At 43.8% G+C, this 19529-nt stretch overlaps 1 protein-coding gene and 12 non-coding genes across 15 annotated transcripts in view; 1 reads left to right on the top strand and 12 right to left on the bottom strand.

Annotated features, from left to right (window-relative positions):
* atp7b (ATPase copper transporting beta) overlaps positions 1 to 19529 on the top strand; it is a 272095-nt gene that overhangs the window by 117623 nt on the left and 134943 nt on the right. The window lies entirely within an intron of this gene.
* On the bottom strand, positions 864 to 936 carry trnar-ucu (transfer RNA arginine (anticodon UCU)). Its single transcript has one exon. It is a non-coding gene; the product is annotated as a tRNA-Arg (tRNA).
* Positions 1078 to 1150, bottom strand: trnar-ccu (transfer RNA arginine (anticodon CCU)). Its single transcript has one exon. It is a non-coding gene; the product is annotated as a tRNA-Arg (tRNA).
* On the bottom strand, positions 3255 to 3327 carry trnar-ucu (transfer RNA arginine (anticodon UCU)). Its single transcript has one exon. It is a non-coding gene; the product is annotated as a tRNA-Arg (tRNA).
* trnar-ccu (transfer RNA arginine (anticodon CCU)) lies at positions 3469 to 3541 on the bottom strand. Its single transcript has one exon. It is a non-coding gene; the product is annotated as a tRNA-Arg (tRNA).
* Positions 5646 to 5718, bottom strand: trnar-ucu (transfer RNA arginine (anticodon UCU)). Its single transcript has one exon. It is a non-coding gene; the product is annotated as a tRNA-Arg (tRNA).
* On the bottom strand, positions 5860 to 5932 carry trnar-ccu (transfer RNA arginine (anticodon CCU)). Its single transcript has one exon. It is a non-coding gene; the product is annotated as a tRNA-Arg (tRNA).
* trnar-ucu (transfer RNA arginine (anticodon UCU)) lies at positions 7716 to 7788 on the bottom strand. Its single transcript has one exon. It is a non-coding gene; the product is annotated as a tRNA-Arg (tRNA).
* Positions 9786 to 9858, bottom strand: trnar-ucu (transfer RNA arginine (anticodon UCU)). The gene has a single exon. It is a non-coding gene; the product is annotated as a tRNA-Arg (tRNA).
* Positions 11856 to 11928, bottom strand: trnar-ucu (transfer RNA arginine (anticodon UCU)). Its single transcript has one exon. It is a non-coding gene; the product is annotated as a tRNA-Arg (tRNA).
* trnar-ucu (transfer RNA arginine (anticodon UCU)) lies at positions 13926 to 13998 on the bottom strand. Its single transcript has one exon. It is a non-coding gene; the product is annotated as a tRNA-Arg (tRNA).
* Positions 15996 to 16068, bottom strand: trnar-ucu (transfer RNA arginine (anticodon UCU)). Its single transcript has one exon. It is a non-coding gene; the product is annotated as a tRNA-Arg (tRNA).
* trnar-ucu (transfer RNA arginine (anticodon UCU)) lies at positions 18066 to 18138 on the bottom strand. Its single transcript has one exon. It is a non-coding gene; the product is annotated as a tRNA-Arg (tRNA).

Below are 19529 nucleotides of genomic sequence, written 5' to 3'. Positions count from 1 at the left end.
TGAGAGATGGAGCAGGACTCGTTTTTATAAGAAGCGGTTGGATTACAGCTTTCTTGAAATAAGCAGGGACCTGACCAGAAACCAGAGAGACCACACTGGGACAGATAGACAGAAAAGTGTTTTTAAAAAAAGAAGAGGGTAAGATGTCGAGGGGGCGTGCAGAAGTCTTCATAATGTAAACTAGTTTGGATGGCTCAGGTGAAGAAACAGGGACAAAGATGCTTAGGATGAGGGGAAGGGTAGGAGTCGGAAGAGGCTGAGATAGCGCTGAAGGACAGATGGAAGATCTCACCTTAACCCTCTGATGCATGGATTATGAAATCTTCAACCAAGATTTTTTAAACAATTTTTTTCATTCATCTTTAGGTGTGAATGAAACAAATTTCAACAAATATTTTTTGTAACATTTTGTTAATTTACAAATAATTTATTACATGTCCATCTCAGTGGACAGCGTGCATTCTGAACATGGAATATGTTGGCTTGACTTACTGAAGTCCAAATGGAGGGGCTCAAATGCAATAAAGTCTTCAACAGCTGTGCTTAATAGCAAAAATAAAGAAATAACAATTTTGAGTACCTGTCCACTGTAGTGACCATTATGTATCAAAGGGTTAATGACTTTGTCCACAAAGAAAGACTGGATGTTTTCACCATCTCCATCAGAGTGGATGTAGGCAGTAGGTGAAGCAGGAGAAAATACTGCTGATGGCGTCAAAACACACTTAGTGAACTACTTGCTCTGGGGCACAACGATTGAACAATTGATAACCATCTTGCGTGTCCCTGTAGTGTTGAAGGAAGTCAGAAGACTCTAGAGATTTTATAGATGTGTTTGAGAGTGGTTTTGTTGAGCATTATACCACCCCAGGTGGGACTCGAACCCACAATCCCTGGCTTAGAAGGCCAGTGCCTTATCCATTAGGCCACTGGGGCTACAAACTTGTATCAATAAAGGATTTTGATATGGCCAAAAGTAATCATATCTATCAATGAGGTGACGTGATAAAAAGTACGCAAAACGTTTGCTTCATGAAACAACGTGAGGCAGAAAACATCACTATAACAGGTATATGCCACCCCAGATGGGACTTGAACCCACAATACCTGGCTTAGGAGGCCAGTGCCTTATCCATTAGGCCACTGGGGCTCGTAATTTTAAATCATACACGATCTTTATGTGCCCAAAGGTCATCAACCTACCCTACCTACTGAGCCACTGCTGCCCGTTAATGCAACAACTGCATCCAGACAACATCACTAAAACCATAATACCTGCCAATATCTGATGTGGGTGTCTTTTGACCATTTGGTCAGAAGCCGAGCACAGGCATTCTGAACCACCTGTAAACTGATCAGGAAGGTTTTGCTAAGACAAGTGAAAAGCGAGTTGCAGTAGCCTAAGCATGAGGAGATGAAGGTTGGGAAAACCATCTCAAGTTCAGAGCATGATAGAAATGGACTAAGTTTAGCAATGCTTCAATCCAATCCCATTTTATTTATAAAGCGCATTCACAAGGCATTACAACCAAAAAAGGTGCTGTACACTAAAAATGTTGGTTAATTAAACCGGCGTTTAATGCTCCTGAGATGAAAGAAAGAAGAGCCAACAAGAAACCTGACATGAGAATCCTGGGTGAGAGCTGGGTCAAACGTCACAATGGGATTCTTAACAAAGGGTTTGGTGCGAGAAGCAATTTGATCTAGAGAGGCTGTGACTTCGGGAACCAGCTTGTCTGCGGCACAGATGAGGATCTTCGTCTTATCGTCATTCTGCTGTAGAAAGTTCCCAGCCATCCAGGTTCTAATAGAGTCTGAGCAGGTGTGTAGTAACAGCTGCAGCTTAGACATCTCATGGGGCTTAAAGGAGATGTACCGTCGGATGTCATCTGCATAAAGACGGTAGAATATTCCTTTAAAAAAAACCTCAGGATGTGTTTAAGAGACAACAGATAGAGCCTGAAAATCACAGGCCTCAGAACACAACCCTGTGAGACATCTTTTGGTGAGAGAGGTTCTGGAGGACCAAAACTTGGCGATGGCTACAGAGAAGGAACGCTCAGACAGATAAGAGAACCACTCTCGAACAGTTTCTGGCAGGCCTTCCCAGTCTCTCAGCTTATCCAGTAGCAGATGATAATCAACAGTGTCAAAGACTGCAGTTAGGTCCAGCAGAACCAGACTAGAACAGTCCCCTGCATGTCTGTATGTCAGAAGGTCATTAGAGAACTAAGAAGAGCTGTTTCAGTAGAATGGGATATAAAATAAAACCTTACTGGAAACTACTGTAGATGTTGCGTTCATCAAGAGCAGCTGTGAGGTGTTTAGCCACAGCCTTTTCCGAGATCGTGGAGATGAACGGAAGCTTAGAGATTTCTCTGAAGCTGCTTTTGAGAGATGGAGCAGGACTCGTTTTTATAAGAAGCGGTTGGATTACAGCTTTCTTGAAATAAGCAGGGACCTGACCAGAAACCAGAGAGACCACACTGGGACAGATAGACAGAAAAGTGTTTTTAAAAAAAGAAGAGGGTAAGATGTCGAGGGGGCGTGCAGAAGTCTTCATAATGTAAACTAGTTTGGATGGCTCAGGTGAAGAAACAGGGACAAAGATGCTTAGGATGAGGGGAAGGGTAGGAGTCGGAAGAGGCTGAGATAGCGCTGAAGGACAGATGGAAGATCTCACCTTAACCCTCTGATGCATGGATTATGAAATCTTCAACCAAGATTTTTTAAACAATTTTTTTCATTCATCTTTAGGTGTGAATGAAACAAATTTCAACAAATATTTTTTGTAACATTTTGTTAATTTACAAATAATTTATTACATGTCCATCTCAGTGGACAGCGTGCATTCTGAACATGGAATATGTTGGCTTGACTTACTGAAGTCCAAATGGAGGGGCTCAAATGCAATAAAGTCTTCAACAGCTGTGCTTAATAGCAAAAATAATGAAATAACAATTTTGAGTACCTGTCCACTGTAGTGACCATTATGTATCAAAGGGTTAATGACTTTGTCCACAAAGAAAGACTGGATGTTTTCACCATCTCCATCAGAGTGGATGTAGGCAGTAGGTGAAGCAGGAGAAAATACTGCTGATGGCGTCAAAACACACTTAGTGAACTACTTGCTCTGGGGCACAACGATTGAACAATTGATAACCATCTTGCGTGTCCCTGTAGTGTTGAAGGAAGTCAGAAGACTCTAGAGATTTTATAGATGTGTTTGAGAGTGGTTTTGTTGAGCATTATACCACCCCAGGTGGGACTCGAACCCACAATCCCTGGCTTAGAAGGCCAGTGCCTTATCCATTAGGCCACTGGGGCTACAAACTTGTATCAATAAAGGATTTTGATATGGCCAAAAGTAATCATATCTATCAATGAGGTGACGTGATAAAAAGTACGCAAAACGTTTGCTTCATGAAACAACGTGAGGCAGAAAACATCACTATAACAGGTATATGCCACCCCAGATGGGACTTGAACCCACAATACCTGGCTTAGGAGGCCAGTGCCTTATCCATTAGGCCACTGGGGCTCGTAATTTTAAATCATACACGATCTTTATGTGCCCAAAGGTCATCAACCTACCCTACCTACTGAGCCACTGCTGCCCGTTAATGCAACAACTGCATCCAGACAACATCACTAAAACCATAATACCTGCCAATATCTGATGTGGGTGTCTTTTGACCATTTGGTCAGAAGCCGAGCACAGGCATTCTGAACCACCTGTAAACTGATCAGGAAGGTTTTGCTAAGACAAGTGAAAAGCGAGTTGCAGTAGCCTAAGCATGAGGAGATGAAGGTTGGGAAAACCATCTCAAGTTCAGAGCATGATAGAAATGGACTAAGTTTAGCAATGCTTCAATCCAATCCCATTTTATTTATAAAGCGCATTCACAAGGCATTACAACCAAAAAAGGTGCTGTACACTAAAAATGTTGGTTAATTAAACCGGCGTTTAATGCTCCTGAGATGAAAGAAAGAAGAGCCAACAAGAAACCTGACATGAGAATCCTGGGTGAGAGCTGGGTCAAACGTCACAATGGGATTCTTAACAAAGGGTTTGGTGCGAGAAGCAATTTGATCTAGAGAGGCTGTGACTTCGGGAACCAGCTTGTCTGCGGCACAGATGAGGATCTTCGTCTTATCGTCATTCTGCTGTAGAAAGTTCCCAGCCATCCAGGTTCTAATAGAGTCTGAGCAGGTGTGTAGTAACAGCTGCAGCTTAGACATCTCATGGGGCTTAAAGGAGATGTACCGTCGGATGTCATCTGCATAAAGACGGTAGAATATTCCTTTAAAAAAAACCTCAGGATGTGTTTAAGAGACAACAGATAGAGCCTGAAAATCACAGGCCTCAGAACACAACCCTGTGAGACATCTTTTGGTGAGAGAGGTTCTGGAGGACCAAAACTTGGCGATGGCTACAGAGAAGGAACGCTCAGACAGATAAGAGAACCACTCTCGAACAGTTTCTGGCAGGCCTTCCCAGTCTCTCAGCTTATCCAGTAGCAGATGATAATCAACAGTGTCAAAGACTGCAGTTAGGTCCAGCAGAACCAGACTAGAACAGTCCCCTGCATGTCTGTATGTCAGAAGGTCATTAGAGAACTAAGAAGAGCTGTTTCAGTAGAATGGGATATAAAATAAAACCTTACTGGAAACTACTGTAGATGTTGCGTTCATCAAGAGCAGCTGTGAGGTGTTTAGCCACAGCCTTTTCCGAGATCGTGGAGATGAACGGAAGCTTAGAGATTTCTCTGAAGCTGCTTTTGAGAGATGGAGCAGGACTCGTTTTTATAAGAAGCGGTTGGATTACAGCTTTCTTGAAATAAGCAGGGACCTGACCAGAAACCAGAGAGACCACACTGGGACAGATAGACAGAAAAGTGTTTTTAAAAAAAGAAGAGGGTAAGATGTCGAGGGGGCGTGCAGAAGTCTTCATAATGTAAACTAGTTTGGATGGCTCAGGTGAAGAAACAGGGACAAAGATGCTTAGGATGAGGGGAAGGGTAGGAGTCGGAAGAGGCTGAGATAGCGCTGAAGGACAGATGGAAGATCTCACCTTAACCCTCTGATGCATGGATTATGAAATCTTCAACCAAGATTTTTTAAACAATTTTTTTCATTCATCTTTAGGTGTGAATGAAACAAATTTCAACAAATATTTTTTGTAACATTTTGTTAATTTACAAATAATTTATTACATGTCCATCTCAGTGGACAGCGTGCATTCTGAACATGGAATATGTTGGCTTGACTTACTGAAGTCCAAATGGAGGGGCTCAAATGCAATAAAGTCTTCAACAGCTGTGCTTAATAGCAAAAATAAAGAAATAACAATTTTGAGTACCTGTCCACTGTAGTGACCATTATGTATCAAAGGGTTAATGACTTTGTCCACAAAGAAAGACTGGATGTTTTCACCATCTCCATCAGAGTGGATGTAGGCAGTAGGTGAAGCAGGAGAAAATACTGCTGATGGCGTCAAAACACACTTAGTGAACTACTTGCTCTGGGGCACAACGATTGAACAATTGATAACCATCTTGCGTGTCCCTGTAGTGTTGAAGGAAGTCAGAAGACTCTAGAGATTTTATAGATGTGTTTGAGAGTGGTTTTGTTGAGCATTATACCACCCCAGGTGGGACTCGAACCCACAATCCCTGGCTTAGAAGGCCAGTGCCTTATCCATTAGGCCACTGGGGCTACAAACTTGTGTCAATAAAGGATTTTGATATGGCCAAAAGTAATCATATCTATCAATGAGGTGACGTGATAAAAAGTACGCAAAACGTTTGCTTCATGAAACAACGTGAGGCAGAAAACATCACTATAACAGGTATATGCCACCCCAAATGGGACTTGAACCCACAATCCCTGGCTTAGGAGGCCAGTGCCTTATCCATTAGGCCACTGGGGCTCGTAATTTTAAATCATACACGATCTTTATGTGCCCAAAGGTCATCAACCTACCCTACCTACTGAGCCACTGCTGCCCGTTAATGCAACAACTGCATCCAGACAACATCACTAAAACCATAATACCTGCCAATATCTGATGTGGGTGTCTTTTGACCATTTGGTCAGAAGCCGAGCACAGGCATTCTGAACCACCTGTAAACTGATCAGGAAGGTTTTGCTAAGACAAGTGAAAAGCGAGTTGCAGTAGCCTAAGCATGAGGAGATGAAGGTTGGGAAAACCATCTCAAGTTCAGAGCATGATAGAAATGGACTAAGTTTAGCAATGCTTCAATCCAATCCCATTTTATTTATAAAGCGCATTCACAAGGCATTACAACCAAACAAGGTGCTGTACACTAAAAATGTTGGTTAATTAAACCGGCGTTTAATGCTCCTGAGATGAAAGAAAGAAGAGCCAACAAGAAACCTGACATGAGAATCCTGGGTGAGAGCTGGGTCAAACGTCACAATGGGATTCTTAACAAAGGGTTTGGTGCGAGAAGCAATTTGATCTAGAGAGGCTGTGACTTCGGGAACCAGCTTGTCTGCAGCACAGATGAGGATCTTCGTCTTATCGTCATTCTGCTGTAGAAAGTTCCCAGCCATCCAGGTTCTAATAGAGTCTGAGCAGGTGTGTAGTAACAGCTGCAGCTTAGACATCTCATGGGGCTTAAAGGAGATGTACCGTCGGATGTCATCTGCATAAAGACGGTAGAATATTCCTTTAAAAAAAACCTCAGGATGTGTTTAAGAGACAACAGATAGAGCCTGAAAATCACAGGCCTCAGAACACAACCCTGTGAGACATCTTTTGGTGAGAGAGGTTCTGGAGGACCAAAACTTGGCGATGGCTACAGAGAAGGAACGCTCAGACAGATAAGAGAACCACTCTCGAACAGTTTCTGACAGGCCTTCCCAGTCTCTCAGCTTATCCAGTAGCAGATGATAATCAACAGTGTCAAAGACTGCAGTTAGGTCCAGCAGAACCAGACTAGAACAGTCCCCTGCATGTCTGTATGTCAGAAGGTCATTAGAGAACTAAGAAGAGCTGTTTCAGTAGAATGGGATATAAAATAAAACCTTACTGGAAACTACTGTAGATGTTGCGTTCATCAAGAGCAGCTGTGAGGTGTTTAGCCACAGCCTTTTCCGAGATCGTGGAGATGAACGGAAGCTTAGAGATTTCTCTGAAGCTGCTTTTGAGAGATGGAGCAGGACTCGTTTTTATAAGAAGCGGTTGGATTACAGCTTTCTTGAAATAAGCAGGGACCTGACCAGAAACCAGAGAGACCACACTGGGACAGATAGACAGAAAAGTGTTTTTAAAAAAAGAAGAGGGTAAGATGTCGAGGGGGCGTGCAGAAGTCTTCATAATGTAAACTAGTTTGGATGGCTCAGGTGAAGAAACAGGGACAAAGATGCTTAGGATGAGGGGAAGGGTAGTAGTCGGAAGAGGCTGAGATAGCGCTGAAGGACAGAAGGAAGATCTCACCTTAATGACTTTGTCCACAAAGAAAGACTGGATGTTTTCACCATCTCCATCAGAGTGGATGTAGGCAGTAGGTGAAGCAGGAGAAAATACTGCTGATGGCGTCAAAACACACTTAGTGAACTACTTGCTCTGGGGCACAACGATTGAACAATTGATAACCATCTTGCGTGTCCCTGTAGTGTTGAAGGAAGTCAGAAGGCTCTAGAGATTTTATAGATGTGTTTGAGAGTGGTTTTGTTGAGCATTATACCACCCCAGGTGGGACGCGAACCCACAATCCCTGGCTTAGAAGGCCAGTGCCTTATCCATTAGGCCACTGGGGCTACAAACTTGTGTCAATAAAGGATTTCGATATGGCCAAAAGTCATCATATCTATCAATGAGGTGACGTGATAAAAAGTACGCAAAACGTTTGCTTCATGAAACAACGTGAGGCAGAAAACATCACTATAACAGGTATATGCCACCCCAGATGGGACTTGAACCCACTATCCCTGGCTTAGGAGGCCAGTGCCTTATACATTAGGCCACTGGGGCTCGTAATTTTAAATCATACACGATCTTTATGTGCCCAAAGGTCATCAACCTACCCTACCTACTGAGCCACTGCTGCCCGTTAATGCAACAACTGCATCCAGACAACATCACTAAAACCATAATACCTGCCAATATCTGATGTGGGTGTCTTTTGACCATTTGGTCAGAAGACGAGCACAGGCATTCTGAACCACCTGTAAACTGATCAGGAAGGTTTTGCTAAGACAAGTGAAAAGCGAGTTGCAGTAGCCTAAGCATGAGGAGATGAAGGTTGGGAAAACCATCTCAAGTTCAGAGCATGATAGAAATGGACTAAGTTTAGCAATGCTTCAATCCAATCCCATTTTATTTATAAAGCGCATTCACAAGGCATTACAACCAAACAAGGCGCTTTACACTAAAAATGTTGGTTAATTAAACCGGCTTTTAATGCTCCTGAGATGAAAGAAAGAAGAGCCAACAAGAAACCTGACATGAGAATCCTGGGTGAGAGCTGGGTCAAACGTCACAATGGGATTCTTAACAAAGGGTTTGGTGCGAGAAGCAATTTGATCTAGAGAGGCTGTGACTTTGGGAACCAGCTTGTCTGCGGCACAGATGAGGATCTTCGTCTTATCGTCATTCTGCTGTAGAAAGTTCCCAGCCATCCAGGTTCTAATAGAGTCTGAGCAGGTGTGTAGTAACAGCTGCAGCTTAGACATCTCATGGGGCTTAAAGGAGATGTACCGTCGGATGTCATCTGCATAAAGACGGTAGAATATTCCTTTAAAAAAAACCTCAGGATGCGTTTAAGAGACAACAGGTAGAGCCTGAAAATCACAGGCCTCAGAACACAACCCTGTGAGACATCTTTTGGTGAGAGAGGTTCTGGAGGACCAAAACTTGGCGATGGCTACAGAGAAGGAACGCTCAGACAGATAAGAGAACCACTCTCGAACAGTTTCTGACAGGCCTTCCCAGTCTCTCAGCTTATCCAGTAGCAGATGATAATCAACAGTGTCAAAGACTGCAGTTAGGTCCAGCAGAACCAGACTAGAACAGTCCCCTGCATGTCTGTAAGTCAGAAGGTCATTAGAGATCTAAGAAGAGCTGTTTCAGTAGAATGGGATATAAAATAAAACCTTACTGGAAACTACTGTAGATGTTGCGTTCATCAAGAGCAGCTGTGAGGTGTTTAGCCACAGCCTTTTCCGAGATCGTGGAGATGAACGGAAGCTTAGAGATTTCTCTGAAGCTGCTTTTGAGAGATGGAGCAGGACTCGTTTTTATAAGAAGCGGTTGGATTACAGCTTTCTTGAAATAAGCAGGGACCTGACCAGAAACCAGAGAGACCACACTGGGACAGATAGACAGAAAAGTGTTTTTAAAAAAAGAAGAGGGTAAGATGTCGAGGGGGCGTGCAGAAGTCTTCATAATGTAAACTAGTTTGGATGGCTCAGGTGAAGAAACAGGGACAAAGATGCTTAGGATGAGGGGAAGGGTAGGAGTCGGAAGAGGCTGAGATAGCGCTGAAGGACAGATGGAAGATCTCACCTTAATGACTTTGTCCACAAAGAAAGACTGGATCTTTTCACCATCTCCATCAGAGTGGATGTAGGCAGTAGGTGAAGCAGGAGAAAATACTGCTGATGGCGTCAAAACACACTTAGTGAACTACTTGCTCTGGGGCACAACGATTGAACAATTGATAACCATCTTGCGTGTCCCTGTAGTGTTGAAGGAAGTCAGAAGGCTCTAGAGATTTTATAGATGTGTTTGAGAGTGGTTTTGTTGAGCATTATACCACCCCAGGTGGGACGCGAACCCACAATCCCTGGCTTAGAAGGCCAGTGCCTTATCCATTAGGCCACTGGGGCTACAAACTTGTGTCAATAAAGGATTTCGATATGGCCAAAAGTCATCATATCTATCAATGAGGTGACGTGATAAAAAGTACGCAAAACGTTTGCTTCATGAAACAACGTGAGGCAGAAAACATCACTATAACAGGTATATGCCACCCCAGATGGGACTTGAACCCACTATCCCTGGCTTAGGAGGCCAGTGCCTTATACATTAGGCCACTGGGGCTCGTAATTTTAAATCATACACGATCTTTATGTGCCCAAAGGTCATCAACCTACCCTACCTACTGAGCCACTGCTGCCCGTTAATGCAACAACTGCATCCAGACAACATCACTAAAACCATAATACCTGCCAATATCTGATGTGGGTGTCTTTTGACCATTTGGTCAGAAGACGAGCACAGGCATTCTGAACCACCTGTAAACTGATCAGGAAGGTTTTGCTAAGACAAGTGAAAAGCGAGTTGCAGTAGCCTAAGCATGAGGAGATGAAGGTTGGGAAAACCATCTCAAGTTCAGAGCATGATAGAAATGGACTAAGTTTAGCAATGCTTCAATCCAATCCCATTTTATTTATAAAGCGCATTCACAAGGCATTACAACCAAACAAGGTGCTGTACACTAAAAATGTTGGTTAATTAAACCGGCGTTTAATGCTCCTGAGATGAAAGAAAGAAGAGCCAACAAGAAACCTGACATGAGAATCCTGGGTGAGAGCTGGGTCAAACGTCACAATGGGATTCTTAACAAAGGGTTTGGTGCGAGAAGCAATTTGATCTAGAGAGGCTGTGACTTCGGGAACCAGCTTGTCTGCAGCACAGATGAGGATCTTCGTCTTATCGTCATTCTGCTGTAGAAAGTTCCCAGCCATCCAGGTTCTAATAGAGTCTGAGCAGGTGTGTAGTAACAGCTGCAGCTTAGACATCTCATGGGGCTTAAAGGAGATGTACCGTCGGATGTCATCTGCATAAAGACGGTAGAATATTCCTTTAAAAAAAACCTCAGGATGTGTTTAAGAGACAACAGATAGAGCCTGAAAATCACAGGCCTCAGAACACAACCCTGTGAGACATCTTTTGGTGAGAGAGGTTCTGGAGGACCAAAACTTGGCGATGGCTACAGAGAAGGAACGCTCAGACAGATAAGAGAACCACTCTCGAACAGTTTCTGACAGGCCTTCCCAGTCTCTCAGCTTATCCAGTAGCAGATGATAATCAACAGTGTCAAAGACTGCAGTTAGGTCCAGCAGAACCAGACTAGAACAGTCCCCTGCATGTCTGTATGTCAGAAGGTCATTAGAGAACTAAGAAGAGCTGTTTCAGTAGAATGGGATATAAAATAAAACCTTACTGGAAACTACTGTAGATGTTGCGTTCATCAAGAGCAGCTGTGAGGTGTTTAGCCACAGCCTTTTCCGAGATCGTGGAGATGAACGGAAGCTTAGAGATTTCTCTGAAGCTGCTTTTGAGAGATGGAGCAGGACTCGTTTTTATAAGAAGCGGTTGGATTACAGCTTTCTTGAAATAAGCAGGGACCTGACCAGAAACCAGAGAGACCACACTGGGACAGATAGACAGAAAAGTGTTTTTAAAAAAAGAAGAGGGTAAGATGTCGAGGGGGCGTGCAGAAGTCTTCATAATGTAAACTAGTTTGGATGGCTCAGGTGAAGAAACAGGGACAAAGATGCTTAGGATGAGGGGAAGGGTAGTAGTCGGAAGAGGCTGAGATAGCGCTGAAGGACAGAAGGAAGATCTCACCTTAATGACTTTGTCCACAAAGAAAGACTGGATGTTTTCACCATCTCCATCAGAGTGGATGTAGGCAGTAGGTGAAGCAGGAGAAAATACTGCTGATGGCGTCAAAACACACTTAGTGAACTACTTGCTCTGGGGCACAACGATTGAACAATTGATAACCATCTTGCGTGTCCCTGTAGTGTTGAAGGAAGTCAGAAGGCTCTAGAGATTTTATAGATGTGTTTGAGAGTGGTTTTGTTGAGCATTATACCACCCCAGGTGGGACGCGAACCCACAATCCCTGGCTTAGAAGGCCAGTGCCTTATCCATTAGGCCACTGGGGCTACAAACTTGTGTCAATAAAGGATTTCGATATGGCCAAAAGTCATCATATCTATCAATGAGGTGACGTGATAAAAAGTACGCAAAACGTTTGCTTCATGAAACAACGTGAGGCAGAAAACATCACTATAACAGGTATATGCCACCCCAGATGGGACTTGAACCCACTATCCCTGGCTTAGGAGGCCAGTGCCTTATACATTAGGCCACTGGGGCTCGTAATTTTAAATCATACACGATCTTTATGTGCCCAAAGGTCATCAACCTACCCTACCTACTGAGCCACTGCTGCCCGTTAATGCAACAACTGCATCCAGACAACATCACTAAAACCATAATACCTGCCAATATCTGATGTGGGTGTCTTTTGACCATTTGGTCAGAAGACGAGCACAGGCATTCTGAACCACCTGTAAACTGATCAGGAAGGTTTTGCTAAGACAAGTGAAAAGCGAGTTGCAGTAGCCTAAGCATGAGGAGATGAAGGTTGGGAAAACCATCTCAAGTTCAGAGCATGATAGAAATGGACTAAGTTTAGCAATGCTTCAATCCAATCCCATTTTATTTATAAAGCGCATTCACAAGGCATTACAACCAAACAAGGCGCTTTACACTAAAAATGTTGGTTAATTAAACCGGCTTTTAATGCTCCTGAGATGAAAGAAAGAAGAGCCAACAAGAAACCTGACATGAGAATCCTGGGTGAGAGCTGGGTCAAACGTCACAATGGGATTCTTAACAAAGGGTTTGGTGCGAGAAGCAATTTGATCTAGAGAGGCTGTGACTTTGGGAACCAGCTTGTCTGCGGCACAGATGAGGATCTTCGTCTTATCGTCATTCTGCTGTAGAAAGTTCCCAGCCATCCAGGTTCTAATAGAGTCTGAGCAGGTGTGTAGTAACAGCTGCAGCTTAGACATCTCATGGGGCTTAAAGGAGATGTACCGTCGGATGTCATCTGCATAAAGACGGTAGAATATTCCTTTAAAAAAAACCTCAGGATGCGTTTAAGAGACAACAGGTAGAGCCTGAAAATCACAGGCCTCAGAACACAACCCTGTGAGACATCTTTTGGTGAGAGAGGTTCTGGAGGACCAAAACTTGGCGATGGCTACAGAGAAGGAACGCTCAGACAGATAAGAGAACCACTCTCGAACAGTTTCTGACAGGCCTTCCCAGTCTCTCAGCTTATCCAGTAGCAGATGATAATCAACAGTGTCAAAGACTGCAGTTAGGTCCAGCAGAACCAGACTAGAACAGTCCCCTGCATGTCTGTAAGTCAGAAGGTCATTAGAGATCTAAGAAGAGCTGTTTCAGTAGAATGGGATATAAAATAAAACCTTACTGGAAACTACTGTAGATGTTGCGTTCATCAAGAGCAGCTGTGAGGTGTTTAGCCACAGCCTTTTCCGAGATCGTGGAGATGAACGGAAGCTTAGAGATTTCTCTGAAGCTGCTTTTGAGAGATGGAGCAGGACTCGTTTTTATAAGAAGCGGTTGGATTACAGCTTTCTTGAAATAAGCAGGGACCTGACCAGAAACCAGAGAGACCACACTGGGACAGATAGACAGAAAAGTGTTTTTAAAAAAAGAAGAGGGTAAGATGTCGAGGGGGCGTGCAGAAGTCTTCATAATGTAAACTAGTTTGGATGGCTCAGGTGAAGAAACAGGGACAAAGATGCTTAGGATGAGGGGAAGGGTAGGAGTCGGAAGAGGCTGAGATAGCGCTGAAGGACAGATGGAAGATCTCACCTTAATGACTTTGTCCACAAAGAAAGACTGGATCTTTTCACCATCTCCATCAGAGTGGATGTAGGCAGTAGGTGAAGCAGGAGAAAATACTGCTGATGGCGTCAAAACACACTTAGTGAACTACTTGCTCTGGGGCACAACGATTGAACAATTGATAACCATCTTGCGTGTCCCTGTAGTGTTGAAGGAAGTCAGAAGGCTCTAGAGATTTTATAGATGTGTTTGAGAGTGGTTTTGTTGAGCATTATACCACCCCAGGTGGGACGCGAACCCACAATCCCTGGCTTAGAAGGCCAGTGCCTTATCCATTAGGCCACTGGGGCTACAAACTTGTGTCAATAAAGGATTTCGATATGGCCAAAAGTCATCATATCTATCAATGAGGTGACGTGATAAAAAGTACGCAAAACGTTTGCTTCATGAAACAACGTGAGGCAGAAAACATCACTATAACAGGTATATGCCACCCCAGATGGGACTTGAACCCACTATCCCTGGCTTAGGAGGCCAGTGCCTTATACATTAGGCCACTGGGGCTCGTAATTTTAAATCATACACGATCTTTATGTGCCCAAAGGTCATCAACCTACCCTACCTACTGAGCCACTGCTGCCCGTTAATGCAACAACTGCATCCAGACAACATCACTAAAACCATAATACCTGCCAATATCTGATGTGGGTGTCTTTTGACCATTTGGTCAGAAGACGAGCACAGGCATTCTGAACCACCTGTAAACTGATCAGGAAGGTTTTGCTAAGACAAGTGAAAAGCGAGTTGCAGTAGCCTAAGCATGAGGAGATGAAGGTTGGGAAAACCATCTCAAGTTCAGAGCATGATAGAAATGGACTAAGTTTAGCAATGCTTCAATCCAATCCCATTTTATTTATAAAGCGCATTCACAAGGCATTACAACCAAACAAGGCGCTTTACACTAAAAATGTTGGTTAATTAAACCGGCTTTTAATGCTCCTGAGATGAAAGAAAGAAGAGCCAACAAGAAACCTGACATGAGAATCCTGGGTGAGAGCTGGGTCAAACGTCACAATGGGATTCTTAACAAAGGGTTTGGTGCGAGAAGCAATTTGATCTAGAGAGGCTGTGACTTTGGGAACCAGCTTGTCTGCGGCACAGATGAGGATCTTCGTCTTATCGTCATTCTGCTGTAGAAAGTTCCCAGCCATCCAGGTTCTAATAGAGTCTGAGCAGGTGTGTAGTAACAGCTGCAGCTTAGACATCTCATGGGGCTTAAAGGAGATGTACCGTCGGATGTCATCTGCATAAAGACGGTAGAATATTCCTTTAAAAAAAACCTCAGGATGCGTTTAAGAGACAACAGGTAGAGCCTGAAAATCACAGGCCTCAGAACACAACCCTGTGAGACATCTTTTGGTGAGAGAGGTTCTGGAGGACCAAAACTTGGCGATGGCTACAGAGAAGGAACGCTCAGACAGATAAGAGAACCACTCTCGAACAGTTTCTGACAGGCCTTCCCAGTCTCTCAGCTTATCCAGTAGCAGATGATAATCAACAGTGTCAAAGACTGCAGTTAGGTCCAGCAGAACCAGACTAGAACAGTCCCCTGCATGTCTGTAAGTCAGAAGGTCATTAGAGATCTAAGAAGAGCTGTTTCAGTAGAATGGGATATAAAATAAAACCTTACTGGAAACTACTGTAGATGTTGCGTTCATCAAGAGCAGCTGTGAGGTGTTTAGCCACAGCCTTTTCCGAGATCGTGGAGATGAACGGAAGCTTAGAGATTTCTCTGAAGCTGCTTTTGAGAGATGGAGCAGGACTCGTTTTTATAAGAAGCGGTTGGATTACAGCTTTCTTGAAATAAGCAGGGACCTGACCAGAAACCAGAGAGACCACACTGGGACAGATAGACAGAAAAGTGTTTTTAAAAAAAGAAGAGGGTAAGATGTCGAGGGGGCGTGCAGAAGTCTTCATAATGTAAACTAGTTTGGATGGCTCAGGTGAAGAAACAGGGACAAAGATGCTTAGGATGAGGGGAAGGGTAGGAGTCGGAAGAGGCTGAGATAGCGCTGAAGGACAGATGGAAGATCTCACCTTAATGACTTTGTCCACAAAGAAAGACTGGATCTTTTCACCATCTCCATCAGAGTGGATGTAGGCAGTAGGTGAAGCAGGAGAAAATACTGCTGATGGCGTCAAAACACACTTAGTGAACTACTTGCTCTGGGGCACAACGATTGAACAATTGATAACCATCTTGCGTGTCCCTGTAGTGTTGAAGGAAGTCAGAAGGCTCTAGAGATTTTATAGATGTGTTTGAGAGTGGTTTTGTTGAGCATTATACCACCCCAGGTGGGACGCGAACCCACAATCCCTGGCTTAGAAGGCCAGTGCCTTATCCATTAGGCCACTGGGGCTACAAACTTGTGTCAATAAAGGATTTCGATATGGCCAAAAGTCATCATATCTATCAATGAGGTGACGTGATAAAAAGTACGCAAAACGTTTGCTTCATGAAACAACGTGAGGCAGAAAACATCACTATAACAGGTATATGCCACCCCAGATGGGACTTGAACCCACTATCCCTGGCTTAGGAGGCCAGTGCCTTATACATTAGGCCACTGGGGCTCGTAATTTTAAATCATACACGATCTTTATGTGCCCAAAGGTCATCAACCTACCCTACCTACTGAGCCACTGCTGCCCGTTAATGCAACAACTGCATCCAGACAACATCACTAAAACCATAATACCTGCCAATATCTGATGTGGGTGTCTTTTGACCATTTGGTCAGAAGACGAGCACAGGCATTCTGAACCACCTGTAAACTGATCAGGAAGGTTTTGCTAAGACAAGTGAAAAGCGAGTTGCAGTAGCCTAAGCATGAGGAGATGAAGGTTGGGAAAACCATCTCAAGTTCAGAGCATGATAGAAATGGACTAAGTTTAGCAATGCTTCAATCCAATCCCATTTTATTTATAAAGCGCATTCACAAGGCATTACAACCAAACAAGGTGCTGTACACTAAAAATGTTGGTTAATTAAACCGGCGTTTAATGCTCCTGAGATGAAAGAAAGAAGAGCCAACAAGAAACCTGACATGAGAATCCTGGGTGAGAGCTGGGTCAAACGTCACAATGGGATTCTTAACAAAGGGTTTGGTGCGAGAAGCAATTTGATCTAGAGAGGCTGTGACTTCGGGAACCAGCTTGTCTGCAGCACAGATGAGGATCTTCGTCTTATCGTCATTCTGCTGTAGAAAGTTCCCAGCCATCCAGGTTCTAATAGAGTCTGAGCAGGTGTGTAGTAACAGCTGCAGCTTAGACATCTCATGGGGCTTAAAGGAGATGTACCGTCGGATGTCATCTGCATAAAGACGGTAGAATATTCCTTTAAAAAAAACCTCAGGATGTGTTTAAGAGACAACAGATAGAGCCTGAAAATCACAGGCCTCAGAACACAACCCTGTGAGACATCTTTTGGTGAGAGAGGTTCTGGAGGACCAAAACTTGGCGATGGCTACAGAGAAGGAACGCTCAGACAGATAAGAGAACCACTCTCGAACAGTTTCTGACAGGCCTTCCCAGTCTCTCAGCTTATCCAGTAGCAGATGATAATCAACAGTGTCAAAGACTGCAGTTAGGTCCAGCAGAACCAGACTAGAACAGTCCCCTGCATGTCTGTATGTCAGAAGGTCATTAGAGAACTAAGAAGAGCTGTTTCAGTAGAATGGGATATAAAATAAAACCTTACTGGAAACTACTGTAGATGTTGCGTTCATCAAGAGCAGCTGTGAGGTGTTTAGCCACAGCCTTTTCCGAGATCGTGGAGATGAACGGAAGCTTAGAGATTTCTCTGAAGCTGCTTTTGAGAGATGGAGCAGGACTCGTTTTTATAAGAAGCGGTTGGATTACAGCTTTCTTGAAATAAGCAGGGACCTGACCAGAAACCAGAGAGACCACACTGGGACAGATAGACAGAAAAGTGTTTTTAAAAAAAGAAGAGGGTAAGATGTCGAGGGGGCGTGCAGAAGTCTTCATAATGTAAACTAGTTTGGATGGCTCAGGTGAAGAAACAGGGACAAAGATGCTTAGGATGAGGGGAAGGGTAGTAGTCGGAAGAGGCTGAGATAGCGCTGAAGGACAGAAGGAAGATCTCACCTTAATGACTTTGTCCACAAAGAAAGACTGGATGTTTTCACCATCTCCATCAGAGTGGATGTAGGCAGTAGGTGAAGCAGGAGAAAATACTGCTGATGGCGTCAAAACACACTTAGTGAACTACTTGATCTGGGGCACAACGATTGAACAATTGATAACCATCTTGCGTGTCCCTGTAGTGTTGAAGGAAGTCAGAAGGCTCTAGAGATTTTATAGATGTGTTTGAGAGTGGTTTTGTTGAGCATTATACCACCCCAGGTGGGACGCGAACCCACAATCCCTGGCTTAGAAGGCCAGTGCCTTATCCATTAGGCCACTGGGGCTACAAACTTGTGTCAATAAAGGATTTCGATATGGCCAAAAGTCATCATATCTATCAATGAGGTGACGTGATAAAAAGTACGCAAAACGTTTGCTTCATGAAACAACGTGAGGCAGAAAACATCACTATAACAGGTATATGCCACCCCAGATGGGACTTGAACCCACTATCCCTGGCTTAGGAGGCCAGTGCCTTATACATTAGGCCACTGGGGCTCGTAATTTTAAATCATACACGATCTTTATGTGCCCAAAGGTCATCAACCTACCCTACCTACTGAGCCACTGCTGCCCGTTAATGCAACAACTGCATCCAGACAACATCACTAAAACCATAATACCTGCCAATATCTGATGTGGGTGTCTTTTGACCATTTGGTCAGAAGACGAGCACAGGCATTCTGAACCACCTGTAAACTGATCAGGAAGGTTTTGCTAAGACAAGTGAAAAGCGAGTTGCAGTAGCCTAAGCATGAGGAGATGAAGGTTGGGAAAACCATCTCAAGTTCAGAGCATGATAGAAATGGACTAAGTTTAGCAATGCTTCAATCCAATCCCATTTTATTTATAAAGCGCATTCACAAGGCATTACAACCAAACAAGGCGCTTTACACTAAAAATGTTGGTTAATTAAACCGGCTTTTAATGCTCCTGAGATGAAAGAAAGAAGAGCCAACAAGAAACCTGACATGAGAATCCTGGGTGAGAGCTGGGTCAAACGTCACAATGGGATTCTTAACAAAGGGTTTGGTGCGAGAAGCAATTTGATCTAGAGAGGCTGTGACTTTGGGAACCAGCTTGTCTGCGGCACAGATGAGGATCTTCGTCTTATCGTCATTCTGCTGTAGAAAGTTCCCAGCCATCCAGGTTCTAATAGAGTCTGAGCAGGTGTGTAGTAACAGCTGCAGCTTAGACATCTCATGGGGCTTAAAGGAGATGTACCGTCGGATGTCATCTGCATAAAGACGGTAGAATATTCCTTTAAAAAAAACCTCAGGATGCGTTTAAGAGACAACAGGTAGAGCCTGAAAATCACAGGCCTCAGAACACAACCCTGTGAGACATCTTTTGGTGAGAGAGGTTCTGGAGGACCAAAACTTGGCGATGGCTACAGAGAAGGAACGCTCAGACAGATAAGAGAACCACTCTCGAACAGTTTCTGACAGGCCTTCCCAGTCTCTCAGCTTATCCAGTAGCAGATGATAATCAACAGTGTCAAAGACTGCAGTTAGGTCCAGCAGAACCAGACTAGAACAGTCCCCTGCATGTCTGTAAGTCAGAAGTTCATTAGAGATCTAAGAAGAGCTGTTTCAGTAGAATGGGATATAAAATAAAACCTTACTGGAAACTACTGTAGATGTTGCGTTCATCAAGAGCAGCTGTGAGGTGTTTA

This window comes from Nothobranchius furzeri, chromosome 1 (assembly GCF_043380555.1).
Source record: "Nothobranchius furzeri strain GRZ-AD chromosome 1, NfurGRZ-RIMD1, whole genome shotgun sequence".
Taxonomy (NCBI): domain Eukaryota; kingdom Metazoa; phylum Chordata; class Actinopteri; order Cyprinodontiformes; family Nothobranchiidae; genus Nothobranchius; species Nothobranchius furzeri.
The sequence above is the reverse complement of the archived record's forward strand: the minus strand, read 5'-3'. Positions and strand labels throughout refer to the sequence as shown.